Source organism: Symphalangus syndactylus, chromosome 7 (assembly GCF_028878055.3).
Source record: "Symphalangus syndactylus isolate Jambi chromosome 7, NHGRI_mSymSyn1-v2.1_pri, whole genome shotgun sequence".
Taxonomy (NCBI): domain Eukaryota; kingdom Metazoa; phylum Chordata; class Mammalia; order Primates; family Hylobatidae; genus Symphalangus; species Symphalangus syndactylus.
In genome coordinates this window covers 60487367-60511530 of record NC_072429.2, presented here as the reverse complement: position 1 = coordinate 60511530, position 24164 = coordinate 60487367, and the positions used below count along the sequence as shown (strand labels likewise).

The following is a 24164-nucleotide window of genomic DNA, read 5'->3' as shown; positions in this document are numbered from 1 at the left end:
AGTAAGCTGCTGTATACGTCTGTAACCTAGGAGTAACAGACTGTACCATCTAGCCTGCGTGTGTACCATCTAGCCTGCATGTGTCATAAGCTAGATTGTCTAGATTTATGTAAGTACACTGTGATGTCCACACAGAAACACAATTGCCTAATGATGCATTTTTAAGAATGTATCCCCATCATTAAGCAACACATGAGTAGATTTACAGTTGTTTTCTATTTGAGCAAGTCTTGGGAATATTTGATTAATACCACTCAAGCCTTAACTTTTCATACCGATAATAAATTGTTTCTTTGAAGCACCTAAGAATTGACTTTCTAGTTGATGAAGTTCTTGGAATAACTAAAAACTCATATTGTAAAATTGGATGAATAAAATCATTTAGCTATCATTTTAAAGTTGAGCATTTTATAGAACATAGAACATTTTTATAATGTAAATAGTCCAGGTTGAGAGAAAGCTTACGAATTTGTTGTAATCAGATAGTGTGAGTTAACAGGAAAAAGATACATCAGGAAATGAAAAGTGCAAAAATATAACATCAGTATGTTAATTTGGTATGAGCAAATTAACAGTGTTTTGAAAAATTAGGAAATTATAAAAGTAGTTATTTGATGTCAGATGAAGAAAATAACTTTAGTGTAAGAAAAAAACAGTTAACTTTTTTACTAGAGTAAGTGTAGAATTTATGAGATGATAGAAATTATTGGTCTCTATGGAATGTAAGAATATGCCTTGCAGGGCCAGGTAGCAGAAAAGAGGGAGTGTTTTGCAATAAGGCTGAGGCCGGGGAAGGAAAAGGAGCAAAAGATCTTGCCGTAGACTCCTGGATTGTTTAATCATTACTGAGAAGTCCAGAGTGACCTTGAGGTAGCCATAGTATTTGTTCATTAGGCCTTAAATCTTAAGAAAAATATAGAATCTATTATTAAGTGAGGTTACACCATGCTTTAAGATAGGAAGTATCCAGCATCTGAGGTTTGCCTTTGTAGGCCTTGCTTTCCAGGTGATTTTATTTCTAGGGTAATGTTTAGTAGGTGGTTATGATTAAAGGAATATATGGAGAGAAGGTTTTGAGGAAGGAATTGGACTAAGGGAGACCTGTGCCATGAAAAAGGGCCAGATATGCAATTTAGAAGACACCAGTATCATTGAACATATTTGTATTTTTTATTAGTTTCTGATATGCTGATGTTCAGTTCATCTGTCACTTAAAAAGTAAGGTGGGTTGGGCGCAGCGGCTCACGCCTATAATCCCAGCACTTTGGGAGGCTGGGGCAGGTGGATCACCTGAGGTCAAGAGTTCAAGACCAACCTGACCCACATAGTGAAACCCTGTCTCTACTAAAATTGCAAAAATTTACTGGGCGTGGTGGCACACGCCTGTAATCCCAGCTACTCTGGAGAATGAGGCAGGAGAATCGCCTGAACCCGGGAGGCGGAGGTTGCAGTGAGCTGAGATCATGCCATTGCACTCCAGCCTGGGCAACAAGATTTTGAAACTCCGTCTCAGGAAAAAAAAAAAAAAAAAAAAAGTAAGGTGGAGTGAAGTATTTCATAATGTTTTTACTGTTTATGAGCGGATTCTTTTTTTATAACATGTAAATGTATTTGACACTTCTGCATTTCCAGTTTCATTTGTGTTTTCACTAATGTATATGTACCCTAATAGGGAACTGAATTTTTTTCATCTGATTTAGAAGGTAATACATTTTATTGTATAAAATTTATAAAATAAAAACATATAACTGAAAGTTTAAAAATCACTCATTTTCCTTCACTCCAGAGAAAACTTTTGTTAATTTTTTTAGAACGTGTGTGTATATTGAAACAAAATTAGAGTCACACCGAATATAAAGTTTTTGTAATACAGCCACTATATTGTGAGGAAGCTCAGGGCATACAAAGATGCCTTGTATAGGTGTTTGAACCTCCAGGCCCCGCCAAAGTCCCAGGTGACAGCCAGCATCCACCATCTGATATATGAGTTAGTGAGCCTTTAGATAATACCAGTCCCTGGCTGATGGCAAATAGAGAAGCAATGAGGTATCCATGCTGAACCATGCCAAATTGCAGATTCCAAAGCAAAAGAAATGTTAGTGTTTGCAGCCACCAAATTCAATGGTACTTCTTAGGTCATCAGAGTATTCAGTTTGCAATCATATATTTTAAAATAATTGTAATTGACGTATAACATATATGGTGAAATGCATAGACCTTAAGTGTGCAGTTTGATCAATTTTGACAAATGTGTACACTTGCGTAACTCACACTTTGTAACCCTTGTAAAGGTGAACATAGGAGACCAGAGTGAGCAAGGTGTAAGTATTAGATGATGAGTGAAAGAGATTGGGAGGCCTTTGGTTATAATAAAAATATGATAGGAAGCCATCAGATTTTTAGAAATACACTTTGTATTTTAGGAAAGTTTTAAATTTACAGAAAGTTGTGAAAATAGTAGAGAGACTTCCCAAATAACTTACATCCAGTTTTTGCTATTGTTAACGTGTTACATTAGTATTGTCATTTGTTGCAACTAGTGATACATTATTATTGACTAAATTCTATACTTGATTGATTTCTTTAGTTTTTACTTAAGGTCTGTATTAGTTAGCTGCCGTAAAAAAATACCATAGACTGCGTGGATTAAACAACAGAAATTTATTTTTTCACAGATCCGGAGGTTGGAACTCTGAGATCTGGGTGCCAGCATGATTGGGTTCCAGTGAGGACTCTCTTCCTGGCTGGCAGAGGGGCACAGTCCCCTTTCCTAGGTGTGTTCTTGCTGAAAGAGAGAGAGAACAAGGTCTCTGTGTCTCTTTATAAGGGCACTAATCCCATCAGGCCAGGGCCCTGCCCTCAGGACTTTATCAAATCCTGATTACCTCCCAAACGCCCTGTCTCCAAATACCATTACATTCGTGGTTAAAGCTTCAACGTATGAAGATTCTGGGCGGCCCACAAACATGCAGTTTATAACAAGGTCCTTTTTGTGTTCCTGTATCTTATGTAGGTTACCATATTACATTTAGTCATTGTGTCTCCTTAGCTTCCTTTAGACTGTGGCAGTTTCTCAGACTTTCCTTTCTTTTTTGTTAACCTTGTCAGCTTTGAGGACTACTGGTCATGCATTTTGTAGAATGTCCCTCAAGTGGGATTTATCAAATGTATTTCTTATGAAATATCTGGTCTTATGGGTGTTTGGGAGGAAGACCACAAAGATGAAGTGTCGTTTTCATCACATCATACAAAAGGTATGTGCTTTCAGTGTGACTGATCATTGTTGATGTTAATCTGGTCACCTGGCTGAGGTAGTGAAGCAGGATAATTTCCCTGACCCCTTTGCTGGTGGGAACTGAGATGTGGGTGCCGGAAGTAGCCGGCCACTTAGGCGCTGGCAGGGGCAGACCCCACTCACTGGAACCCCCTGTGCTCAACACCCCGTGGGAGGGAACACACAGGTAAGTGGGTGCAGGAGCCGGGTTGAGTGCTTTTGGGTACCGGCAGGAGCAAAACTCTGTGTGGGCCCCGCGGCCCCCGAAGGAGTGTTATAGTCAATGCTCTTTTAGCTTTGTCATCCATGGACAGTTTAAATGTTAACAGCTCAGTGGAAGGTAAATATGACAGCCTTTTTGCACCTGCCTGGAAGAGAAGTGGCTGTTGGAATATGAGAAAAGGTGAATATGAAAGATTTTCCTTTCGACTGTGTTAAGTTTCAGATGCTTGCTAGACTTTGAAGTAGAAATGCGGAGACCACTGAAAATGTGAGTCTGGAGTTCAGGGTATGGGGCAGGACTCAAGATTCTATTTGGAGCTTGCACATTTTATCTTTAAAGGATTCTGTTGTATTTTTCAGAATAAGAATTTCGTTTGATAGAATAAAGAGCCTGTGGTCATTTGAGTAGAATGATGAGAAAAATTTAAATCAAACTTGTTTTTTTCCTGAAAGCATTGTGAATAAAAATAAGAGTAAAATATAGGTGATTTTCAATCAGCATCAGTGACCCATCTGTATCTGACCTGAGTCCCAGCTGATATAGCCAGTTGAACAGTAGAAAAATCAGAATTTGATTTGCATGTCTTAAAGCTATTGAGAAGAAAAATTAGACATTTAATTTTTCCCCCTAAGGAACTATGTGCATATGTTTTTGAGACTTACCTTTTTTTTTTTCTTAGAGGGAAACCAGTCAGGAGTGGGAGGCCTCTGAACAAACTGTATTTTGTGTAGTCGCCAGCTTCCATCTTTCTCCAGGCAGAACGCTGGCCCTCAGCACATCTTTCTGCTTCCCCTTGGTCAGACCACCAAGAACTGCCACTGTCCTGTCTGACTCCTCCTATTTTGGTGAGTAATGTACGGAGGCTGAGGGTTTGATATTATTTGGCTCCATATTTTAAAAAGATATTTGGTAGTTATGTAAAGTTACGTCTAATTTGATCAGTACCACTTATAACTTTAAGTTGTTGTACAGAAATTGATCCTTTATTATTTAGAAAATAGACTTTAAAGTTAATAATATTGGGAGAATTTCTGGTTCTTTCCTTTTTCTCTTCCCTCTCTTTTAGTTCTTTATTTGTTTTTAGAGCTCTTTGTACTGGTACATCTTCCCTTTCCTGGGGAGTTGATTTTAAAAATTAGATTTGCAAGAGGTATCCTTTTAGAGGACGATGAAAGCCACTTGTACTCAAACTTAAGGAAAATAATTTTTTAAGTTCCCTGTGTGTGCTTTTTAGATCCTATCCCAGAGAGGAGTGACTTCTGCAATATTGTGTTATTTCCTTTCTTTCTTCATAGTGTTGTCAACAAATGTATATATGTATGTGGTAATAAACATGAAATTTGCCATCTTAACCATCTTAAAGTGCACAGTTCAGTAGTGATAAGTGTATTCACAGTGTTGAATAGTATAGATCTCCAGGACTTTTTCATCTTACAGAACTCAAACCATATATTAATTAAACAACTCCCTATTTTCCCCCAGGCCCAGCTGCTGGCCTTTTGTTTCTATGAATTTGACTGTTCTAGATACCTCATATAAGTGGAAATTTACAGTGTTTGTCTTTTTGTGAGAGGCGTATTTGAGTTAGCATATGTCTTCAGGGTTCACCCATGTTGTCACATATGATGTATGTTATGTGACTCATAAAAGCCAGAATTTCTTTCCTTTTGAAAAGCTGAATAATGTTCCATTTATAAAGTTCTTAATTTTCATGTTACTGAATTTATAACATTCATGATTTGCAATATTTTTATACCTAGTTTAGGAAATTCTTCTATATCCTGAGATCATAAAGATAGCCTTCTATATTTTTAAGAAGTAATTTTTTTATTTTAAAACTATTAAATTTACAGGAAGGTTATGAGTACAATTCAGAGAACATTTTCTTTTTCCTGAACCATTTGAGAGTAAGTTTCTGACTTGGTGACCCATCGCTTCTGAATATTTTGTGGTATTTTCCTACAAAAAGGACATTCTGCTGTGTAATATCAAAATGACCATCAAAATGAGAAAATTAATACATTTCCATCATCACATCTTTGACTTTATTCAAGTTTTACCAGTTATCTCATCAAATTCTGTTTAGCAACAGGATCTAATTTGGAATTACAGGTTGCATTTAGTTCTCATGTCTCTTTAGTCTCTTTAAGTCTAGAACACTCCCTTTATTGAAGTGAGCTGTATTCCTTCCTCTTCTGTTTTCTGGGACGGATTGTATAAAACCAGTGTTAATTCTTTTTTAAACATTTGATAGAATTCTCCAGTAAAATTATCTGGTTCTAGAGATTTTTTTTTTTTTTCTTGAGATGGAGTTTTGCGCTTGTTGCCCAGGCACAACTTTGGCTCACTGCAACCTCTGCCTCCCGGGTTCAAGTGATTCTCCTGCCTCAGCCTCAGTAGCTGGGATTACAGGTGTGCATCACCACGCACAGCTAATTTTTTGTATTTTGAGTAGAGACCAGGTTTCACTATGTTGGTCAGGCTGGTCTCGAACTCTGGACCTCAGGTGATCCACCTGCCTCAGCCTCCCAAAGTGCTGGGATTACAGGCGTGAGCCACTGCGCCCGGCTGGCCTAGAGATTTTTTTTCATGAGATTCTAAGTTACAAATTCAGTTTTCTTAACAGCTAGTTATAGGGCTATTTAAATTCATATTGGGTGAGTTGTAGTAGTTCATGCTTTTTCTGGAATTGGTGCGTTTCACCTAAGAAATTCTATATTAGCTAATCTATGGGGAGTTTTATTCTTCCTTACCATATATAGACATATTTTTCAGTGAAAAGATAATCTAATATATGTATTTATAAAAATAAATGTATATTTTATATCTATCACATAATTTTATATCTATATCATATAATTTGTGTTTTTTTTTTTTGCTTTTTTTGTTTTTTTTTTGAGACGGAGTCTCGCTCTATCGCCCAGGCTGGAGTGCAGTGGTGCAATCTCAGTTCACTGCAAACTCCGCCTCCCAGGTTCACGCCATTCTCCTGCCTCAGCCTCCCGAGTAGCTGGGACTACAGTCACCCGCCACCGCACCTGGCTAATTTTTTGTATTTTTTTTTTTAGTAGAGATGGGGTTTCACCGTGTTAGCCAGGATGGTCTCAATCTCCTGACCTTGTGATCTGCCCACTTCGGCCTCCCAAAGTACTGGGATTACAGGCGTGAGCCACTGTGCCCGGCCTGTATCATATAATTTGGATCAAGCTCTAGATGTAGCCAGGACATCAGTGGCAGGCTATATTTGGCACTGATGGGAGTCTCAGTGACCTGTAAAGCCTGTGTCTCTCTACACACTTCCTAGTTTGCTCTGCATGAGTCTCTGACCATGCAAATAGCTATATTGTGGCTATACTGTGCAGACAACTCATTCTATTTCAATTTTTTTCCCATGACTTATTATTCAAAACAATGTGATACAATGAAAATCAGATTTGCTATGGTCCCTGACCTCAGGTTTGCTTAGAGTCTCTGTAGGGATTACAGAGAAGTAATTAGGAAATCAGAAATCAGTGTGCTTAATATTCTGATAAGGAGGCAACAGGTCCTCATGAGAACAGAGAGAAGAGGTATCTGTTTTATTCTCTGCATCTCTAGTACCTAGTACAGAACCTGGCACATAGTAGGGTCTCACTAAATCTTTGTTGAATGAATGAATAAACTCTGCTGGGTGATCACAGGGTCACTTTTTGGGAGAACTTATGTCTGAGCCAAGTTATTGATATCTACAGGCAGTAAATGAATGGAGGGAATTCTCTCATGTGGATGCAATAATATTCAGTGTCATAGAAGAACACAAAGCTTAGCAATCTAAATAGTTATCTAAAACTGCCTTATTTGCAAGTGGGGAGTGGTTTTCAAAAGTGATTTCAGACTGAAGGCTAAGCAGAAGTAACTCTCACTAAAGTATGTACTGGACAAGGTTAGGTAAGAACCGGAATTGATTTTTATGAATTAGCATTTTTGGTTCTGGCTGTTGTATTTACCATTGCTAGGTTTAGTTTCTAACATATCTTAAAAATAATGCTCTCCAAATGAATGAGAAGTATTTTTTGTGAAGCATGGTACAGCTTTCTCCAGGTCTTAACTACTAGTCTTATTCATACTATCTTTGCTTTAAAACAAAACTTTTCTATGCTCTATCTGAGATAAATCATGAGTTTACCACTAATAATGGTGGGTCATATATTTGTGTTTTCATATGCCAGGTACTGTATTGAGACCCTGCCATGGGTTATCTCATTTAATCCGGACAGTGGCCTGTGTGTAAGGAAACCAAACCTAGGGCTCCCATTTTACAGAAGAGGCAACTAAGGTTTGGAGAAGTTAAATAGTGTGTACCCAAGGTCACTTAGGTAAGCCCAGGACTCACATTTGAATCTAAGCCTGTCTGACTTCATTTAACCACTGAGCTATATGTGCTCTTTCCAATGTTTCATATGTCTTTTTGTTAAACAAAAAAGGCCCAGGATTTAGTTTAACTTGTGTATAGATCCTTAGAAAGTTCATCAGTTAAATGAGGAAAGAGTTTGTTGTGAAATAACATATTAAGACTCCCCTAAAAGCAAATTACAGAAACCCACTTTAAACTAGGCAGCATGGCTGGATATAGATGCTCCAACAATAAATACTGTGCTCTTCTTCTCTGTGCCTCCTCCTTTCTCCCCTTCCTCTTTCCCCCTTCCTCCTTATCCCACTGCCCCATTCCCTCTCTCATTCTGCTTTTCTTTGAGTGTTGGCCCATTCTTTCTTGTAACAGAAGCAGCCCCAATTGAAACCAGCTCCACTTGTGATCCTAGGAAGACAGAGCATCTTCTCTGGGAAGAAATGCCCTGGGGAAGACTCTTGGTCATGGGGACTGGGGGCTGTGACGGGACTTTGTGAACTACATGGATTGTAGCTGTTGGGGTGACAACATATCCATACTTCATCTTGATAAGACATATCATTTGCTGGTTGAAAGCTGTAATTATTTAAAGATAATAACAATAGATATTAATAGCTTTATCAAGATATAATTCACATACCATAGGACTTACCCATTTAAGGTGTACAGTTCAATGGTTTTAATGTATTCACAGTTGTGCAGCTATCACCACTGTCTAATCTGTAACATTTCCATCACCAAAAGAAACCTTGCACCTATTAGCAGTCACTCCCCATTTTTCCCAAGCCCCTCAGCCTTAAGCAACCACTCATCTACTTTCTGTCTCTATAGATTTGCCTATTCTAGACATTTTATATGAGTGGGATCATACGATGTGCAGTCTTTTGTGTCTGACTTCTTTCAGTAGCATGTTTTCAAGGTTTATCTATCTTTGCATATCATCATGCATTTCTTATTATTGCCAAACATTCCATTATATGGATATACCACATTTTATTTGTCTGTCTGTTGATGGACATTTGGGTTGTTTTCATATTTTCGCAATTATGAATAATGCTGCTGTGAACATTTGTGTAGAAGCTTAAGTTTTCAGTTCTTTTGTATGTATACCTGGTAGTGGAATTGCTGGGTCATAGGATAACTGTGCCTAGCATTTTGAGGAGCTGTTTTCCAAAGTGACTGTACCATTTTACATTCTCACCATCAATATGTGATGGTTCCAGTTTCTTTACATTAAATAATGGCCTGTTTACTTGTCTTCTTGCCTTGTATTGGAGTTCTCCCAGTGGGTTCTGAACCTGCTCCACCTCATCCAGTTGTCCAGGTAGGCAGACCATGTTGATCAAAGGATCCGAAGTGTATGTTTGTTTGTTTTTCTTTTTCTTTATCTTTATAAATTTCATTATTTACAAATCTAGACAGGGATTATTCTTATTTTCATATTAAGAAAGAATTTGTAAATGCCAGAGGTTACTTGCTCGAGGTAGGAACAAGGGTTTGTATTTAGGATTTATTAGGTGTTAGAGAGCTGCTTGCTTCAGATCTGCAGTGTCAGCCTACTTTGATATGATAGGTGGCATTCATATGACACACACTCTCACTTGTGTTCACTGTGTTATATGTAGTTCCCAGCAAACTAGTTGTATCTCTACTGTTTTTTTCCTAGAAATGTGAGGGCAAGAGTAATGTTTTAGGAATAATCTTTATTAAATTGTTCATAAACTTGACTATTTTAATTTTCATTAGTGTAAATTACTTGTAGCACACCAAAACTGAGCTGCTTTTCTATGATTCACAATTGTTGCTTCTGACTACTTTATTATGGTGACTTTTGTTATCAGCCCTGTAGGGCTATTTAACATTCACCTTGAAGTTAGTATAAAATTTGATACTCTGGCAGTCTGTATTCAGAGATGCACAGATGGTCTTCCATCGGTGGTCTTCTCCCTAGCCCTAGAGCAGTCCGTGTATCCAGACTCCATATTGAGTCTTGCCTTCTCAGCACAACATAAGAGAATCTACGTTGATCACACATCATGCAAGAATCTATGTTGATCTCTTGCCGCTGATTTGCCACATATCACTATATAGCTTGAAAGTCAAGAACTTGTGATTTAGAATTGCTGTTCAGCTCATGCTTAATATTTTAATGACATCAAGCAATAGCAAGAAGAGATTACACATATTGGCAGTACCTTCTAAACTTGGAATAATGTGGTGATCTCCGTAAGATAAAACAGGAGCTTGCAGGTATTTAACAACACATTTTTGTATAGTTGGTTAAGACACAGATCAAAAGAGACAAACACTTATTCAGGTGGTAGGTAGATGCCTACCTTTAATCTCTGTGTTGTCTTGATTAAATCACTTGCTTTCTGCTTCTGTTTTTGTGCATTTGGAAAAGTTCACTGCTTTTTGGTTCATGTGGATGATCTGAGAATACACTTGGGGATTTGTGAGTTAATTATTCTCTGGCTGTTTTTATCATCATCAGTTTACCATGGAGTTTAAGGATGTTTGGGCTCTAGCCTGGCAGTTCTCTGTGCCGTTGTCTGGGATTGTCTGGGGAGGAAGAGAGGATGTTGTGTGATATCTATAGGCCTGTCCTGGCAGAATAGGGCCTCTCACTGGCTGAACTGAGTGTGTTTGGTTTATGTGGGATTAGAATGCACAGTGGCCATATAATTCAGGAGACAAGAAAGAGCCCTGAGAGAGGAATGTCAAATAAATCTCTCTAATTTGTGTACTCATGATGCTTGTTCTCTATGTAATAAAAGATTTAGTGATCATCATTTGTATTGTTCATTTAATTGTCCTTTTACTGGCCCGTAAGTTTTGTGAGTGCAGGGACAACCATGTCTGTGTTCATCCATTGTACTTATACAAGAAGAACTTACTGAATGTTGAATAAGGTGTCTTTATGCTTCTTGTATTTATTTTACATTTGTAGTTATAGAGTTTCTAATTGTAGCAATTAATATTAAGAGCTTTAAGTCCTTTAGGAAAGATGGAAGGTAAATATGAACTGTTTATTAGTCTGCTCCCCTTGACTTTAAGCAAACTCTTGAGGCATGATTCTCCCCCTCCCTCATTTTTTCTTTCAGTGAATGAAAAGCACAAATGGAGCCAGGCCTTCCACTCAGGGATTGGTAGGAATGCAAAGATGGATAAAATTGTTCCCAAGCCTTAAGAAGCTCACAGTCTAAAGGGAAAGTCAACCTTATAGGCCAGTGACAATTTAATATAAGTGCTTACAGAAATTATTTTAAAAGTATTTTGGGAGCCCAGAAAATATGAATAAAGGCTCTTGTTTCTAGCTTGAGGAGCTGGGTAGAAGTGACCCCATTAAGTAAAATAGGAGATCCAGGAGGAAAGGAGGCAGATTTGGCAGGATGAGGAGACAGGTTAGGGTGCAAGTGCAGTAAAAATTCAGTTTTGGGTGATTTTAGTTAGATTTGATTTTTTTCTGCAGAATGTTATTTTTTTTTCTAGGTAATTTGTAGATTTTTCTGGTGGTTTATAAAAAGCTCTTTCCCCAATCGGTAGCTTTGAATTCATCTTCAGTATTTATGGGGAGGTCATAGTTCTTGAATTAGATGTTCTGAATTACCTTACCAAAGTTGACTCTACCAGTAGTGAAGCCAACACGGAAAAAGATCTGCTGCTACGGATATCTAAAAGACCATTTCATGTTAGTACTCACGGGACTGCCTCATTCTTTGTGTTGGCTGTAGAGCATTCATTCCATCGACTGAATGTAACATGCTTTAGTAGTCCCCGTCTTTTCCAGTTTTCCTATTATATCAGTGCTGAAGTACATATGCATAAATGTAAATACATCATCTCTCACATTTCTAAATTATTCTCCATTAATGTTATATCGATATATACTTTTACCAACAATGTTTTAGTGTGCCTGTTTCCTTATACACTCACCAGTGCAGAGTGCTACTAAAGTTTATCTGATAGGTGAAAATGTTATTTTATTCTGATTTTTAACTTCCATTTCTCTTATCATAGAGTTTGGGCATCTTTTCATATGAATGAGTCATTTGTAATTCTTTTTTCTCAGAGCTGACTGTGCCTATACTCTACCTATTTTTCTATTATATGGTTACTGTTTTATTATTGATATGTAGGAACTTTAGATATATTAAGGAAATTAGCTCTTGGCGATGTGACATACTGTTGCTTTTAAGTTTGTTGTTTGTCCTTTGACTTTGCTTACCGTATTTTGCCATGAGGGATATTTTTATATTTATGTAATGGAATTGTACTAATTTTAAAAATTGCTTCCAAATTTTGTGTTACACTCAAAACATTTCAGATATTACCTTTATCATATTCTGAATACCCGTTATGTGTTTGGCTCTGTCTCGGGAATTCCAGTTATATTTTATTGATCTATCTGTTTATCTGGTCATCATTCTAGCTTTTAAAAAAATTTGTTCTAGTCTCTGAAAGTGCAGTCAATCCACCGTCATTACAAATTTCTTGGCTGTCTCACACGTTTATATTTCTCTATTAATTTTTAAATTGACTTTTCTTTTTGAAAAAGCCTATTGACATTTTTATTGTATGGACTTAAATTTAATGATTAATATAAGGAGAAATGAACATCTTTATGATTCTGAGTCTTCCTATCCAAGAATGGTGTGCTTTTTCCCTTTATTCAAGTGAAGCTCTTTGAGCAGGGTTATCTGCTTTGGACAGTTGTGTGAACCTCTGTTTTATTATAGCCATTACCTATATTTGAGTCTAATACATAAGATTTAACAAAAAACTAAAAAGCCAATATTTGTGTAACCACCCTGGGCAAAAAGTAGAGTATTACCAGCCCTCAAAAGTTCCTTGTTTGTCTGTCACTATTGTAACCTGTTCTCTCCTTTCATAGGTAATACTTTAATTACTTCAGTGATAATCACTTTCATGTTCTTTATAATTTTATGAATTTTGTAGGCATTCCTAGACAAATGGTTTATTACTTGCTTTTTGGAACTTCTATGAAATAGGTTTATATGTTATAATGTATTCTGAATTGATGCAAGGGATGTTTGGTTTCTTCTGCACGACATTATGTGTTGAATTCAGTTTATATTTTTGTAAGGAGTTATAGTTCTTTCACTTTCATTTTTCTGTGTAGTTTCTCATATGTGGATATACCACAATATATTTAGCCATTTTGCTGTTAATGTTTTTTTTGTTTTTTTCACATTTGGCTATGATGAACAACACCATGTTGAACATTCTTGTTCACGTATCTCCTACCCCATGTTAAACATGTGGGTATTGGAGTGGTTGGTCACGGATAGGACTATTTTCAATCCTGTAAGAAAATACTGGGCTTTTTTCTAAAGTAATTTTTGGCCGTGTGTGAAAAATCCCATTGCTCTGCATCACAGTCTACCTTGGTATTGTGAGACTTTAAAATTTGGGCAATCTGGTGGGTGTATAATGGTGTCTTATTTCTGTTTAATTTGTATTATAAAGATTTAAAAAGTGGTTCATTCCTTTGCCTTTGGGTCCTATCATCTCTTGTTGACTTTGAGGTTGGTTTGTGGCCAAGAGCTTTGTTGATGAGGACACTTGTTTTCTAAACATAGTTACACAAGAGTTTTGCCTGGGAAATTTAAAAATAATTCAAAGTCCCATTTCAAACTTGGAGAATAAAAAGTTTTGGAGCTAGTATCCAATAATCTATTTCTGATTAGCTGTCTGAGTGATTATTAAACAGCTAGACTTAGATAGATTCCAGCACGAGGCCCTTGAAACTGATGGTTGTTCTGTCTATCTATACTATTTTTTCCAAGTCTGTCATGTATTTAGCATTTAAAACACACCTGAATTTCTAATAGTCACATACAAGTGCTCATGGCCCCGTGTGGCTAGTGGCTATTATATTGAATAGTACAGATCTGTTTAGAAAATTGCTCAATGATCAGTATATAGTTTGGTGTGCATTTTGGACTCTGATATGCAATTTGATCTTTGGCATCAGGTTGTATACTTCATGCCTCCCCACTCCCCTTCCCATCAAAGCAGGGTCTCACAAAGACTGGCCATTCATCGGGAGGGACTGGTTAAGAATGTATGTTATCCAAAATCCATTTGTTATTAAAAAAATAACATTAAACACATTTTGTATTCCATCAGTAGGGATGTGGATGTAACAATTGATTTTTTTTTTGGCTGCTTTTATTGATTTGTTGAAGATTGTAATCATTTTGAGCTACCTTGAAATTTAAAGTCTTTTTAGTCTATTATGTTAATTTTTGGCTTATTGTGGAATGCTTAATTCTGATGTAGAGGTAATTAACAAGCTTTTGTTGGGCATATGTGAAAGTTGTTGGGCATGTGGCTAGAGGCTATCATATTGAACAGTGGTACGCTTTCAATGTGCTCAGAAAATTGCTCAATTAAGTATAAGTGTATGGTTTGATATGGATTTTGAACATGCCAGAAACTCCCTTCTCAAGTAAGAGGGAGGAAATTTAAAGCCTAAAAAGATAGAGAAAATATACAATCTATTGTAGAGACAGAATGTGAATTTGGGAATAACATTTTTATACTTTCTCAGCCACACTTTAATTAAAGTGTAAGCACCTTTAGTAAAAATAAGGAAATAGTAAGATCAGGTTCAACTTTGGAGCTAAAAGGAAAACTGTGTAAGATGGAGAGCCCAGAGGTTGAGGTCTCAAATCTGCCATCCTTGCTGTTTCCTTTTAAAGTGGAAATAGCACTGACCTCACATGAGCATTGAGGTTAACTTAGATTTCATGAAAGGTAATAACATTTGTCTATTATAAATTTTATATAATATTATATATATATATAAAAACCATAGCTGTGTGTTAGTCTTCAGGGCAAAAAACTTCCCTTTCGATTTTTGGAGGTACAATTTCTTGTGTTCTCTCTCACTGTCTGTCTCTGTCTCTGCTGCATGCATTTGCCTCCCCAGTCCTGCCCCACCCATAAAAGGATAATTAAGATACTTTTGTTTGGGAAAGTTTTACATTGAAGACCTTTCAGAAGTTATTTGAATGTCTGGGTTTGTATTTCTTCTCGTCTTTTCTAGTGAAGTAATAGTCTTGACTTCTTCATCTGAATGTCCTACAGATTTTTTTCTTGATGTGAATGATGCTGCTCCCTCTTCCTATAGCCCTTGCCATGGTCTGGCTGTCCTTGTCCTTCCTAGCTCAGTTATAAGGCCCAGTACCACGTATGCTTTTGGGAGGCTCCCCTGCTCCCTGCTAACCTGCTTCCTGTCAGGGAATTGACTGCTGCTTCCTCTGGGTTGCTCCTAGGTCTTTGCTTGGCTAGCATTTAATAAGTTATACTCCAGCTTTGTGTCTGTGACTTCGTCCCCTTGTTCTTTCAGAGCCATGTCTTCGTACCTCCTGTACAGTTATCCTGGCAGTTACCGGATAAATGTGTGACTTAAGCTTCATGACTTTAGATAGGTCACTTAAGCACTGAGACCTAATCTCCTCATCTATAAAATGTGGCTTTCTGCCTCTTGACTCTCACTAATGTCATCAATAAAGTTGCAGTTGCCAAATCAGATGGCTGGGTTTGGACTTTGTGTCCTGTGACATTAGACAGTGACGACTGCTTCTTGACCTCCCACCCTCCAGGGGTACTCATTCTTATGCTTCTTAAAAGATTGGTTTTCTGCCACTCTTGGTACTTGGCCTTGGATGTGTCCTTTGCAGGTCTTTAGGATTCTGCCTTACGTCTTGCCTTTCTGTAGCTTTACTTCAGCTGTGTCCATCACTTCCAGATTCACATTTGTCTTGATGACTCCAGACCAGTCTTCCCAAACCACATGTGGAGTGTGCACACGTGTCCCCTGGATGCTCTCAAACTAAGCATATCTGAGGTGGAATTCATTCCTCCCCTGGAACTACTCTTCCTCCCTGCATTTCCCAATCTTGATTAATGTTGTCATCATCCATGAACGTTCCCATTTTTTAATCCCCCCTCATCTGGTGACTGGTCCTGACAGATCCAGTCCCAAGTACTCTTTGAATTTGTCCTCTCTTCCATCCTCCAGCAGCTCCAGGCCTTCCTTTCTCACGGGGACTGGAATGGCAGCCTCTGACCTGCTGCTCCTACACATTCAGTGTCCCATTCCTTCCTTTGTGGAAGCAGAGGGCCAGTCACATCACTTTCTTATTTTAAAAATCTTCAATGGTTTTGTCATCACTAAGGGCTCAAATGCCTTGGCGTGGCATAAAAAGCCCCTCACTTCTGAATCATCCACCTTCCAGCCTCATCTTTCAAGATCCCTTTCCACTCTGTGCTCATTTGCGCTTTCGTGTCCCAGTGCTTCCTTCACGTTAGAATGCTCTTTCCCTTATTGTCCAACACAGTGGTTCTCATACCTTGAGGATTATGGGAACTTGTGTTTTATTTTTTAATATATACTTTTGGTCCTATTCCCCCAAAGATTTTGATTCAGTATCTGGGTTGAGGCCCGTTCTCATTTTATCTGAAAGATGGCAGTGTTGAAAGAGGTGATTGCAAAAATTTTATTTATTTATTTTCTACACATACGTTGTCCTAGAGTGCTTCTAAATAATTACACTTTGTTTTGTAGTGTAAAAATATACAGAAATTGATAGTGGGAGGGACAGCAGCTCCTCCAGTGGTTACGGAGATCAGCTGGAGTGGAATCTGCTGCTCTGACCCAGTGTGCTCGCCATACACTCCTTCAGACATTCCTTTGTGAGACATGGTTTCCCTCAGTCGCCCAGGCTAGAGTACAGTGGCGCGACCTCGTCTAATTGCAACCTCCGCCTCCCAGGTTCAAGTGATTCTCATACCTCAGCCCGAGTAGCTGGGATTACAGGCATGTGCCACCATGCCAAGCTAATTTTTGTATTATTAGTAGAGATGAGGTTTCGCTATTTTGGCCAGGTTGGTCTCGAACTCCTGACCTCAAGTAATCTGCCTGCCTCGGTCTCCCAAAGTGTTGGGATTACAGGCATGAGCCACTGTGCCTGGCCCTTTGTGGTGTCTCCAAGGACTTTCTGCATAACCTTTAAAAAGGCGCTGTAATGTTGGGTTGAGTTTCTTCTGTATATGCTTGTGTTTTCTGTTATGTTCTTAAGTCATCCTAAGCTATGATTGAGAGTTGTGCATGTTTAGATTTCCTGTGTTTGCCCATAGTAGATGCTCAGTAAATTTTTGTTAATTAAGAGCTATTTGGAAGAAAAAGAAGAGATATTTGAAACAAGGTTTTTAAATAGCAAAATGGAAACTCAGAAATGACAGATAAAGAATTCAAAGCATGGGTTGCAAAGAAGCTCAGTGAGATCAACACAAAGCTGAAAATCAACACAAAGAAATTTCTAAAGCAATCCAGGAAATGAAGGAAGAGATAAATGTCTTAAAAAGATATTAGAGCTCATACCTATTATCCCAGCACTTCGGGAGGCTGATGCAGGTGGATCGCGAGGTCAGGAGATGGAGACCATCCTAGCCAACATGGTGAAACGCTGTCTCTACTAAAAATACAAAAATTAGCTGGGCGTGGTGTTGGGCACTTGTAATCCCAGGTACTTGGGAAGCTAAGGCAGGAGCATTGCTTGAACCCAGGAGGCAGAGGTTGCAGTGAGCTGAGATCATGCCACCGGACTCTAGGCTGGTGACAGAGTGAGACTCCATCTCAACAAACAAGCAAAAAAAGATATTAGTCAGAGCTTCTGAAATTGAAAACCTCACTCAGTGAATTTCAAAATATAATTGAAATTTTTATCAATAGACTGGACCAAACAAAAGGAAAAATTTCAGAACTTAAAGACCAATTTTTTTTAACTAACCCAGTGAGACAAAAATGAAAAAGAATTTTGATAAATTAACAAAGTCTTCAAGAAATATGGGATTATGTAAAGTGAGCAAACTTACGAATTACTGGCATTCCTGCAAGAAAAGGAGAAAAAGCAGACAACCTGGAGACTATATTCGAGGGAATAATTTAAGGAAATTTCCCTAATCTTGCTAGATGTAACTGTCCAGATACAAGACATCCAGAAGACATTTGCAAGATACTACACAAAATGAACATCACCAAGGCATATTATCACCAGACTGTCCCAGGTCAATCGATGAAAAAATCATAAAGGCAGCTTGAGAAAAAGGGCAAGTCGCATACAAAGGAAACCCCATCAGGCAATAGTAGACTTCTCAGTGGAAACTTCAGAAGCCAGGACAGTTTAGGGGCCTATTTTCAGCAATCTTTTATTATTATTATTATTATTATTATTATTATTATAATACTTTAAGTTTTAGGGTACATGTGTACAACGTGCAGGATTGTTACATATGTATACATGTGCCATGTTGGTGTGCTGCACCCATTAACTTGTCATTTAGCATTAGGTATATCTCCTAATGCTATCCCTCCCCCCACCCCACGACAGTCCCCGGTGTGTTCCCCTTCCTGTGTCCAGGTGTTCTCATTGTTCAATTCCCACCTATGAACGAGAACATGCACTGTTTGGTTTTTAGTCCTTGCAATAGTTTGCTGAGAATGATGGTTTCCCTTTTCATCCATGTCCCTACAAAGGACATGAACTCATCATTTTTTATGGCTGCATAGTATTCCATGGTGTATATGTGCCACTTTTTCTTAATCCAGTCTATCGTTGTTGGACATTTAGGTTGGCTCCAAGTCTTTGCTATCGTGAATTAGTGCTGCTATAAACATACGTGTGCATGTGTCTTTATAGCAGCAAGATTTATAATCCTTTGGGTATATACCCAGTAATGGGATTGCTGGGTCAAATGGTATTTCTAGTTCTGGATCCCTGAGGAATCGCCACACTGACTTCCACAATGGTTGAACTAGTTTACAGTCCCACCAACAGTGTAAAAGTGTTCCTATTTCTCCACATCCTCTCCAGCACCTGTTGCTTCCTGACTTTTTAATGATGGCCATTCTAACTGGTGTGAGATGGTATCTCATTGTGGTTTTGATTTGCATTTCTCTGATGGCCAGTGATGATGAGCATTTTTTCATGTGTATTTTGGTTGAATAAATGTCTTCTTTTGAGAAGTGTCTGTTCATATCCTTCACCCATTTTTGGATAGGGTTGTTTGTTTTTTTCTTGTAAATTTGTTTGAGTTCATTGTAGATTCTGGATATTAGCCCTTTGTCAGATGAGTAGGTTGCAAAAATTTTCTCCCATTCTGTAGGTTGCTTGTTTACTCTGATGGTAGTTTCTTTTGCTGTGCAGAAGTTCTTTAGTTTAATTAGATCCCATTTGTCAATTTTGGCTTTTGTTGCCATTGCTTTTGGTGTTTTAGACATGAAGTCCTTGCCCATGCCTATGTCCCGAATGGTATTGCCTAGGTTTTCTTCTAGGATTTTTATGGTTTTAGGTCTAACATTTAAGTCTTTAATCCATCTTGAATTAATTTTTGTGTAAGGTGTAAGGAAGAGATCCAGTTTCAGCTTTCTACATATGGCTAGCCAGTTTTCCCAGCACCATTTATTAAATAGGGAATCCTTTCCCCATTTCTTGTTTTTGTCAGGTTTGTCAAAGATCAGATAGTTGTAGATATGCAGCATTATTTCTGAGGGCTCTGTTCCGTTCCATTGGTCTATATCTCTGTTTTGGTACCAGTACCTTGCTGTTTGGTTACTGTAGCCTTGTAGTGTAGTTTGAAGTCAGGTAGAGTGATGCCTCCAGCTTTGTTCTTTTGGCTTAGGATTGACTTGGCGATGTGGGCTCTTTTTTGGTTCCATATGAACTTTAAAGTAGTATTTTCCAATTGTGTGAAGAAAGTCATTGGTAGCTTGATGGGGATGGCATTGAATCTATAAATTACCTTGGGCAGTATGGCCATTTTCACGATATCGATTCTTCCTACCCATGAGCATGGAATGTTCTTCCATTTGTTTGTATCCTCTTTTATTTCATTGAGCAGTGGTTTGTTGTTCTCCTTGAAGAGGTCCTTCACATCCCTTGTAAATTGGATTCCTAGGTATTTTATTCTCTTTGAAGCAATTGTGAATGGGAGTTCACTCATGATTTGGCTCTCTGTTTGTATGTTATTGGTGTATAAGAATGCTTGTGATTTTTGTACGTTGATTTTGTATCCTGAGATTTTGCTGAAGTTGCTTATCAGCTTGAGGAGATTTTGGGCTGAGACAATGGGGTTTTGTAGATATACAATCATGTCATCTGCAAACAGGGACAATTTGACTTCCTCTTTTCCTAATTGAATACCCTTTATTTCCTTCTCCTGCCTGATCGCCCTGGCCAGAACTTTCAACACTATGTTGAATAGGAGTGGTGAGAGAGGGCATCCCTGTCTTTTGCCTGTTTTCAAAGGGAATATGTCCAGTTTTTGCCCATTCAGTATGATATTGGCTGTGGGTTTGTCATAGCTCTTATTATTTTGAGATATGTCCCATCAATACCTAATTTATTGAGAGTTTTTAGCATGAAGCATTGTTGAATTTTGTCAAAGGCCTTTTCTGCATCTATTGAGATAATCATGTGGTTTTTGTCTTTGGTTCTGTTTATATGTTGGATTACATTTATTGATTTGTGTATGTTGAACCAGCCTTGCATCCCAGGAATGAAGCCCACTTGATCATGGTGGATAAGCTTTTTGATGTGCTGCTGGATTCAGTTTGCCAGTATTTTATTGAGGATTTTTGCATCCATGTTCATCAAGGATATTGGTCAAAAATTCTCTTTTTTGGTTGTGTCTCTGCCGGGCTTTGGTATCAGGATGATGCTGGCCTCATAAAATGAGTTAGGGAGGATTCCCTCTTTTTCTATTGATTGGAATAGTTTCACAAGGAATGGTACCAGCTCCTCTTTGTACCTCTGGTAGGATTTGGCTGTGAATCCATCTAGTCCTGGACTCTTTTTGGTTGGTAAGCTATTGATTATTGCCTCAATTTCAGAGCCTGTTATTGGTCTATTCAGAGATTCAACTTCTTCCTGGTTTAGTCTTGGAAGGATGTATGTGTTGAGGAATTTATCCATTTCTTCTAGATTTTCTAGTTTATATGCGTAGAGGTGTTTATAGTATTCTCTGATAGTAGTTTCTATTTCTGTGGGATCGGTGGTGATATCCCCTTTATCATTTTTTATTGCGTCTCTTTGATTCTTCTCTCTTTTCTTCTTTATTAGTCTTTCTAGTGGTCTATCAATTTTGTTGATCTTTTCAAAAAAGCAGCTCCTGGATTCATTGATTTTTTTGAAGAGTTTTTTGTGTCTCTATTCCTTCAGTTCTGCTCTGATCTTAGTTATTTCTTGCCTTCTGCTAGCTTTTGAATGTGTTTGCTCTTGCTTTTCTAGTTCTTTTAATTGTGATGTTAGGGTGTCAGTTTTAGATCTTCCCTGCTTTCTCTTTTGGGCATTTAGTGCTATAAATATCCCTCTACACACTGCTTTGAATGTGTCCCAGAGATTCTGGTATGTTGTGTTTTTGTTTTTGTTGGTTTCAAAGAACATCTTTATTTCTGCCTTCATTTCATTATTTACCCAGTAGTCATTCAGGAGCAGGTTGTTCAGTTTCCATGTAGTTGAGCAGTTTTGAGTGAGTTTCTTAATCCTGAGTTCTAGTTTGATTGCACTGTGGTCTGAGAGACAGTTTGTCATAATTTCTGTTCTTTTACGTTTGCTGAAGAGTGCTTTACTTCCAACTATGTGGTCAATTTTGGAGTAGGTGTGGTGCGGTGCTGAAAAGAATGTATATTCTGTTGATTTGGGGTGGAGAGTTCTGTAGATGTCTATTAGGTCCTCTTGGTGCAGAGCTGAGTTCAATTCCTGGGTATCCTTGTTAACTTTCTGTCTCTTGGGTCTGTCTCATGTTGACAGTGGGGTGTTAAATTCTCCCATTATTATTGTGTGGGAGTCTAAGTCTCTTTGTAGGTCACTAAGGACTTGCTTTATGAATCTGGGTGCTCCTGTATTGGGTGCATATATATTTAGGATAGTTAGCTCTTCTTGTTGAATTGATCCCTTTACCATTATGTAATGGCTTTCTTTGTCTCTTTTGATCTTTGTTAGTTTAAAGTCTGTTTTATCAGAGACTAGGATTGCAACCCCTGCCTTTTTTTGTTTTCCATTTGCTTAGTAGATCTTCCTTCATCCCTCTATTTTGAGCCTATGTGTGTCTCTGCATGTGAGATGTGTTTCCTGAATACAGCACACTGATGGGTCTTGACTCTTTATCCAATTTGCCAGTCTGTGTCTTTTAATTGGAGCATTTAGTCCATTTACATTTAAAGTTAATATTGTTATGTGTGAATTTGATCCTGTCCTTATGATGTTAGCTGGTTATTTTGCTCATCAGTTGATGCAGTTTCTTCCTAGCTTTGATGGTCTTTACAATTTGGCATGTTTTTGCAGTGGCTGGTACCAGTTGTTCCTTTCCATGTTTAGTGCTTCCTTCAGGAGCTTTTTTAGCGCAGGCCTGGTGGTGACAAAATCTCTCAGCATTTGCTTGTCTGTAAAGTATTTTATTTCTCCTTCACTTATGAAGCTTAGTTTGGCTGGATATGAAAGTCTGGTTTGAAAATTCTTTTCTTTAAGAATGTTGAATATTGGTTCCCACTCTCTTCTGGCTTGTAGAGTTTCTGCCGAGAGATCAGCTGTTAGTCTGATGGGCTTCCCTTTGTGGGCAACCCAACCTTTCTCTCTGGCTGCCCTTAACATTTTTTCCCTCATTTCAACTTTGGTGAATCTGACAATTATGTGTCTTGGAGTTGCTCTTCTCAAGGAGTATCTTTGTGGCGTTCTCTGTATTTCCTGAATTTGAATGTTGGCCTGCTTTGCTAGATTGGGGAAGTTCTCCTGGATAATATCCTGCAGAGTGTTTTCCAACTTGGTTCCATTCTCCCTGTCACTTTCAGGTACACCAATCAGACATAGATTTGGTCTTTTCACATAGTCCCATATTTCTTGGAGGCTTTGTTCGTTTCTTTTTATTCTTTTTTCTCTAAACTTCTCTTGTTGCTTCATTTCATTTATTTTGTCTTCCATCGCAGATACCCTTTCTTCCAGTTGATTGCATCGACTACTGAGGCTTCTGCATTCGTCACGTAGCTCTCGTGCCTTGGTTTTCAGCTCCATCAGTTCCTTTAAGGACTTCTCTGCATTGGTTATTCTAGTTATCCATTCGTCTAATTTTTTTTCAAGGTTTTTAACTTCTTTGCCATTGGTTTGAATTTCCTCCTGTAGCTCGGAGTAGTTTGATCATCTGAAGCCTTCTTCCCTCAACTCGTCAAAGTCATTCTCCGTCCAGCTTTGTTCCATTGCTGGTGAGGAGCTGCGTTCCTTTGGAGGAGGAGAGGCGCGCTGATTTTTAGAGTTTCCAGTTTTTCTGCTCTGTTTTTTTCACATCTTTGTGGTTTTGTCTACCTTTCATCTTTGATGATGGTGACGTACAGATGGGTTTTTGGTGTAGGTGTCCTTTCTGTTTGTTAGTTTTCCTTCTAACAGGCAGGACCCTCAGCTGCAGGTCTGTTGGAGTTTGCTAGAGGTCCACTCCAGACCCTGTTTGCCTGGGTATCAGCAGCGGTGGCTGCAGAACAGTGGATTTTGGTGAACTGCAAATGCTGCTGCCTGATGATTCCTCTGGAAGTTTTGTCTCAGAAGAGTACCAGGCCATGTGAGGTGTCAGTCCACCCCTACTGGGGGGTGCCTCCCAGTTAGGCTACTCGGGGGTCAGGGACCCACTTGAGGAGACAGTGTGCCTGTTCTCAGATCTCAAGCTGTGTGCTGGGAGAACCACTACTCTCTTCAAAGCTGTCAGACAGGGACATTTAAGTGTACAGAGGTTACTGCTGTCTTTTTGTTTGTCTGTGCCCTGCCCCCAGAGGTGGAATCTACAGAGACAGGCAGGCCTCCTTGAGCTGTGGTGGGCTCCACCCAGTTGGAGCTTTCTGGCTGCTTTGTTTACCTAATCAAACAACTAACTCGGCAATGGCGGGCACCCCTCCCCCAGCCTCACTGCCACCTTGCAGTTTAATCTGGGACTGCTGTGCTAGCAATGAGCGAGGCTCCGTGGGCGTAGGACCCTCCAAGCCAGGTGCGGGATATAATCTCCTGGTGTGCCATTTGATAAGCATTCTTAAAATAAGTTCCAGCCAGGAATTTCATATCCCACCAGACTAAGCTTAATAAGTGAAGGAGAAAGACAATCTTTTCTAGACAAGCAAGCACTAAGAGAAGTCATTACCACCAGAGCAGCTTTGCAAAAGATCCTTAAGAGAGTTCTAAACGTAGAAAGAAAAGAACAATATCTGCTAC

The 24164-nt window shown here is 38.6% G+C and overlaps 1 long non-coding RNA gene across 2 annotated transcripts in view; it reads left to right on the top strand.

Moving 5' to 3' along the window:
* LOC134737216 (uncharacterized) overlaps window positions 1-24164 on the top strand; it is a 39726-nt gene that overhangs the window by 3737 nt on the left and 11825 nt on the right. For both annotated transcript variants that reach the window (XR_010121887.1, XR_010121886.1), the window contains exon 2: window positions 4177-4342. This is a non-coding gene — a long non-coding RNA (uncharacterized lncRNA). The remainder of the gene's footprint in view (window positions 1-4176; window positions 4343-24164) is intronic.